Below are 7,037 nucleotides of genomic sequence, written 5' to 3'. Positions count from 1 at the left end.
GGAGAAGCAGGCTCCCCACGGAGCAGGGAGCCCAATGTGGGACTCGATCCCAGGACCCTGGGATCATGACCTGAGCCAAAGGCAGACGCTTAACCGACTGAGCCACTCAGGCGTCCCTTTAATGGAAATTCTTAAAAGGAAACATTACAGAACTCTAAAGTGGAATTATTGCCCCCCAATATAACCTCACAAAGTACTCATATATAATCTCAGTTGTGTCCAGGCAGCCTAATTTGTACTAGCATTCCTTTCCAGTCTACTGACCTAAGACCCCTAGTCTAGGGCCCAGAGGCAACCTTTTGATCAAGGCAGTGATCGTCAACAGTGAGACCTTCCTGCAGCTTGAGGTGGGAGGCAGGCCTGCTGCAGCTTCCCACCTTCTTATGAGTCTGTGAGCTAGAATGAATTTTGAACACCAGAACAAGAAAAATAAAACCTTGCAAACGAGGAAATTCGGTGACATTTTGTGACCGTTTGAACAATCCCCATTGTATACATATACCTTCCAAGAGTAAGCCATATTATCTTGGTATTGTAAGGAACTAATCCAATTTTTTTCTCTAATTTCTTGAAAATAATAAGCAAAAGGGAAAGTCTGCCATTACTGAGACCATTTTTACATTATTATGCAAAGTAAATTAGCTCCTCGGAGCTAAAACCCTCCAAGGTCCTAATTTCCACAACAAAACTTTTCACGACAAAAGCCCACGGAAGTTGTTTACTCAGAACAGGAACTCTCAGCTAGGAGCAAATGCAAGCCTCCACTTCTTTTCAAGAAGGCTTACAACTTTGCTGAGTCTTTCCTCTCTTTACCCTGGGTCTTAGCCATGGTCTCTTTGAAAAGTAATGTATGTTAAGAAAGAGCTTTGTTTTCAGTGTTTATCTCTGAATGGCGGCAGTTTAGATTTTTTTGTATTTTCCTTAGTCTTTTCTGTATTATGGAAATATTTTTACAGTGAGCATATAATATCTTTTTTAATCAGAAAGAAAAACTAAAACATTTTTATTTTGGAGAACCATGGGATCTCTATAATCATACACAAATTAACACATACTCACTGCTGATAAACCCATGCATAGATAGAAGACTAAAGGCTTGTCAATGAATGATGAGGTAGGGCTCTCTATCCCAGCATGTTTTACTCAGGAACCTTCTAAAAAAAAGAAAACAAAAAAACCACAACAGTTTGGATAGCTGGAGATAATTGTATATATTATGGGAAAAATCTCAGCCTTGCTCTGTGTTGTTCTTGACACTTTTTTTTTTTTTTTTAGATCCATGATGAACTTTCTTATTTCTTGGGGAGCAATGATGTAGAATGCCCTATATCCCCATGCCTCCCTAATTAGAATCTGTAAATATTTTGGTTTCAAGAGGTGCTAGTCACCTACTACATTAAGGATGGGAGGTGGGTAGGGATGGACAAAGGGAAAGGGTCCAGAAAGGGGGAAGGATTATAATATTAATCAACCTAACACAAACACGACACGGTTATATTGCCTGTGTGATAATACCTCACACAATAATAACTTGGTGTAAGCCAGTGGTATGGATGCCCGTGTGTACAAGTTAACTCTAATCCACATCCTAGGAACCATTAGTTAGCACTGAAGGACTCTAATCAGGAATCCATAGTCCAAAGGTGCTTGGAACACTTCACATACAGTTATGAAAACTGACACCCGAGAGAGTTTGTTAACTAGGGTAAGGATGTTAACAATTTCCATTGGCAAAATGAACACAATTCAAAACGGATGGTGCGTAGGAAGATTGAACATGCCCTCCCGCCATTGCATGGAGGTTTAAGAGAAACAGCCAAGCACACTCTCTTACTGAGACCCCGGTCCCCTGCCCTATCTGAAGAACCTGATCCAGACTTGAGAACGGGTCTTGGGCAAGCCTCTCATACAGGTGAATGGTTGGAGCGTCTAGGGACAGAACAGAACTGTTTTTGTAACTGCTTGCTAATGAATGGTTAGACATTTAGCAGAATTTGTCTAAGACTTGCTTTCATAGTAGCATAGCATCCAATATTGAGGTTGGGATGAGGAAAATAGCCTTTGCCTAACCAGGCTCCCACAGCATGAGCTTACACATGTTTACAGAAAGAACCTGACGTTTGAAACCACCTGAGTTTAGGCCATGTGGCAGCAGTGACGGCGAGCACAAGGCTGAGCTTGTTCATGTTCATTATCTCACTGTGCTTTCACAACAGCTGTGTGAGGTATACATTATTATCCTTATTTTACATATCCCAGTTTTGAGACATAAAGAAGTTAAACACCTGGACCAAGAGCATGGCACTACTAAGGTGGTAACATCGGGTCTGCCTGATTGCAAATCCTGTTTGCAGTTAAGAGCACAGGTTCTTTTTTTTTTCCCCCTTTAATTTATTTATTTGTCAGAGAAAGGGCAGGAAGAGGGAGAAGCAGGCTCCCCACTGAGCAGGGAGCCTGATGTGGGACTCAATCCCTGGACCCTGGGACCATGACCTGAGCTGAAGGCAGATGCTTAACCGACTGAGCCACCCAAGTGTCCCCAAGCACAAGTTCTTTAAACGATCTAGGTTCAAATCAGGTCCTATGTACTGGCTGTAGAACTGAGCCTTTTACTTCTCTGTGCCTTGGCTTCTCTATCTTTAAAATGGGAGAGTAATAACATCCACTTCATTGAATTGATAAGAAATTATTTGTTAAAAAAAAGTTCAGTGCATGCAAGGCACACAAATACTACCTCTATTAACTATTATTATTACTTCCTTTTAATAACCTAGGTATGCACATGTACATCCCATAGGTACAAATGAAAGTAAGTTTAACCTAAAACATTTTCATACTTTATGGCATTACATTTAGATAAGTTAATTGTTAGAAAAAATATATCTTGACAGTATAAAAATTATTGCAATAGATTCACAATGGATTTTGATGCAAATTATTCAGAATGGTGTTAGATTTGTTTCTTAATAGATTCTTTATCTCGTGATTTTTTATGCCACTGCATTTGATATTCATTTGGATAATCTAAATTATTTATTTTCCTAATTTTAGAAATAGATGGACTCAATTACCCATAATGATATTTTATAATTAGTTTTAAACATCTTTGGAGATTAAATGGAGAATGGTAGGCAAATGCCACTTTTCATTCAAAGGTCCTTCTCACACAAACGCACTGGACTAGAGACATGCTCCTACTAAAAAATATACTCATTTCTTCTAAGATAATATACAAAGCAGGAATATTGGCATTTTCATTTGTTAGACTGAAATACTTTTCTGCTTTTATTTTTATTTTTTTTTAAAGATTTTATTTATTTATTTGAGAGAGAGAATGAGAGAGAGAGCATGAGAGGGGTGAGGGTCAGAGGGAGAAGCAGACTCCCTGCTGAGCAGGGAGCCTGATGTGGGACTCGATCCCGGGACTCCAGGATCATGACCTGAGCCGAAGGCAGTCGCTTAACCAACTGAGCCACCCAGGCGCCCCTTTTCTGCTTTTATGTTTTGAAGTTTTTAGCTGCATTATACATTTCTTTTCTCTCTCTTTTCAATACATTTCTTTTCTCTACTCAACAATTGAAGATGCATTTTCAAAAAACAATTGCCTTCTTAAGACTTGTAATTTTATAAAGTTTAGTTTTACTTTCATGTCTTGTCTAGCTTGGATGACTGGGAGCTTGGGGTTATATGTAGTTCTCAGGATGAGGTTGATTATATTTGTGCATTCAAGCATAACTATAACTATCTTGAATCTTTTCTTGTAACTGTGGAGGAGGAAGAAGTATTTCCTCACTACCCTTCTAGATTCTTGGCTGAGACACCTCCTATAATGAAAAGACAGATTAACAGTGGAAAATAAGCAGAAGTTTAATAACATGTATACCTCCTGTATACATGAAAGATACCCAGGAAAACTGAGTAAGTCCCTGAAATGGCCCAAGCCACTGCCTTAAATACAGAAAGACAGAAGATGTTGCGGGGAGGAGAAAGTCAGTTATGGGAGGTTACCCAGAAAGGCACAGTAAACAAGGGTATTGATTTAAATCATTGCCCTCTCCATTTATAAGAGTTTCTAGAAATTAAGGAGCATCCCTCTCTTCTTATAGGGGGTGGCAGAGATGGGGAGAGGCTAACAAATGGAGATTTGTCTTGTAAATGTAAATATTTCCTACAAAAGGGTAGTATCTACTCAGTTTTCAGAGCTTTTTTGTTCTGCAGTTTCTTAAATATAACCAGCTCAAGATAATCTTTATGCCAAAGAGACATATTTCGGAGTGGCAAATTTTGCTTCCCTTCATTACTAAGGATTCTGTCATGTGGTATCTTTTCAAATTTTTTAGACCTAAGGGAAGAAATAATCCAGTCTTTTGTACTCCTACTACTCTCCTTTTGTTGGAGAGGAAAAATTTCCTTTCCCCTTCAAAAGTTCCTCTGGCTGATCTAAGAATTAAACTGACAGGAGATGGATTAACAGGAGAAAATAAAATTTAATTTCATGTGTATGGGAATCCCACATACATAAGGGGTTCAAAGACAGAGAGGTAAAATGAGGTAAATGTGTCATCCTGAGCTAAGGAATGGGGTAAAGGTCAGGGGCTCCAAAAAAGGGGAGGGCAATTCTCAGGGCAATAAGAATAGGAGATGTTTGATAATTAGATGTTTGTCCTGCCATACTCATGAGTCACTCAGATAAATTTATCTCTGGTAATAACTTTTATTCTTTTTTTTTTTTTAAGATTTTATTTTTAAGTAATCTCTATACCCAACTTGGGGTTGGAACTTACAACCTTGAGATCAAGAGTTGCCTGCTCTACAGACTGAGCCAGCCGGGTGTCCCTCTGATAATAACGTCTATTCTAAGAAAGACTCCCAATTTAGATTCTTCTAGGCAGTTAAGGGAGGGGCAAAGTTTCCCTTGAGCCCACAGGGTCTTGATTGTCTTCAGCTCAAAAGAGTCTACATGACAAAGTGGCATATTTTGGGGAGATTTGTTATGAATTTCTTCATTTTCTTCAACTCTTTATTAGTGCAAATACATACTCTAACCAGAGTTTTCTTCCCCAAGCAGAGCCAACCACAACAAGTTAGGATAGTAATGTACACTCCACTGTTTCTTGCCCTCACTGCCTGCAAAGGATTTGTTTTACATTAGCTGATGAGTAAATCCATTTCCACCAATAGCTTATGCTACTTTTCAAGGCACATGCTACTTTTCTAGTCTTTTCTCTTGTGTGGTCACTATTCCATAAAGGAGCCAGGCCATAAGGATGGGTCTCAAAGCAGTGCTCCATGCCCAGGTGCTTGCCTTGTAGTTTTTACTTACCCGCCCTGTCTGTGTTCTAATGGGGTATAGATTAAGAGGTAAATCCAAGTGATAGTCCCCATGCTGTTCAGAATCTTTTCTCACTGTCAAGGTCTAAAGAATTTTCTGTTGGTTCAAACTTAGCCTGAGTTCCCTCTAGAAGGCTCCTCAGTCTTCATGAAAATAGGATTTTGACCAAACAAGCCCAGGTATGCCCAGAATTGTACTTAGATCCAACAGAAAATCCCTACCCACTGTCCTATAGGTACTAGCCACTATGCAAAGCATTTTCTTTTTTTCTATCTTCAACCTTGAGCTCCTGTCATGTATTCAGCTGCTACTTGTCATCTCCATACATCATCTTTCCCATCTTTTTTTTTTTTTTTTTAAAGATTTTATTTATTTATTTGACAGAGAGAGAGAGACAGCGAGAGAGGGAACACAAGCAGGGGGAGTGGGAGAGGGAGAAACAGGCTTCCCGCGGAGCAGGGAGCCCGATGCGGGGCTCGATCCCGGGATTCCAGGATGACGACCTGAGCCAAAGGCAGATGCTTAACCGACTGAGCCACCCAGGTGCCCCTTTCCCATCTTGAAGCGGGAGAGCTAGGTTCTTGTCTCACGGAGTTGAAGAATAAATCTCTCAGACAAAGGAGAGTGAGTAAAGCAATAGAAGTTTATTAAGCAAGGATACAGAAAAAGCTCCCAGGAGTGAGAGGGATCCCGACAGGGTTGCCACTGAGAGCCTCCACTGACAGTCTTTTATTTAGAACTGACCAGGAAGCTTGTGGCCTTATCATTCTTATGATGTCTTGGCTTGAGTAAGGACTGGCGATAACATCTTTAATGGCTTACTTCTTTTTTAGGGTCTGGTTATTCTTTGTTGGTCACAGGTGACTATCATAAAAAAGACACTCTGCCTACACACCTGGGGCAGGGTGGTCTAGTTTGTTCCCTTATCTCTGGTTTCCTTACACCTCCACATTTTTGTGATTTTTGTGAGCCTGGTCCCATAGCCCCCTACATATCTCTCCCTAGCTAGTCCCGCCTGTCTCTTACTCATTCTCAGTATATTACAACCCAGTCTTCCAAATTCTCAAGCCAAAATCTTGGAGTCCCCCTTGATTTTTGTTTCACCCATTACATGTAATCCATTAGCAAATCTGATTGAAATATATCTGGAATTCATCCACTTCTCACCACTCCCTTTTCTAGCAACCTATCTTCACCTCCAACCTGGATTACTGCATTACATTCCTAAGTAGTCTCCTTGCTTCCTCCCCTGCCCCTACCTTATATTCTCCTGCCAGCAGTCAGAAGTATCCCTTCTGTAATAGAAGTCAGTTATGTCACTCTTTTGCTCAAAACCCTCCAAGACTTTGATTTGGAGATGAGCAACATGAATAGCCCCCACACTGTTTCCATTTTTTTGCTGGATGAGTGGCAACAGACACGTGCAGCATCTGGGGGTTGCAGTTTAAAAGGTGGTAGCTTTCTAGAGTTGCTGGCCCCCAGTTGTAGAAGAATCCTGCTGATGACGTTACTCAGCAACAGTGGTGATGGTTTTCTTATCAGCCAGACCTGGGTGTTGCTCTAAGAAGTATAGCCTGCAGACTGTGAGGAATTTGATTAGATATTGAGGCTAATCATATATCAAGGGTGAGGGAGATCTCCTCATATAGGGGCCAAGGGAAGGCCGCCTCAAGATGGGCCGCTTTGGAGGATTATTTTGAGATTA

The sequence above is a fragment of the Halichoerus grypus genome, chromosome 6 (assembly GCF_964656455.1).
Source record: "Halichoerus grypus chromosome 6, mHalGry1.hap1.1, whole genome shotgun sequence".
Classification (NCBI taxonomy): domain Eukaryota; kingdom Metazoa; phylum Chordata; class Mammalia; order Carnivora; family Phocidae; genus Halichoerus; species Halichoerus grypus.
This window is presented reverse-complemented; position numbering follows the sequence as displayed.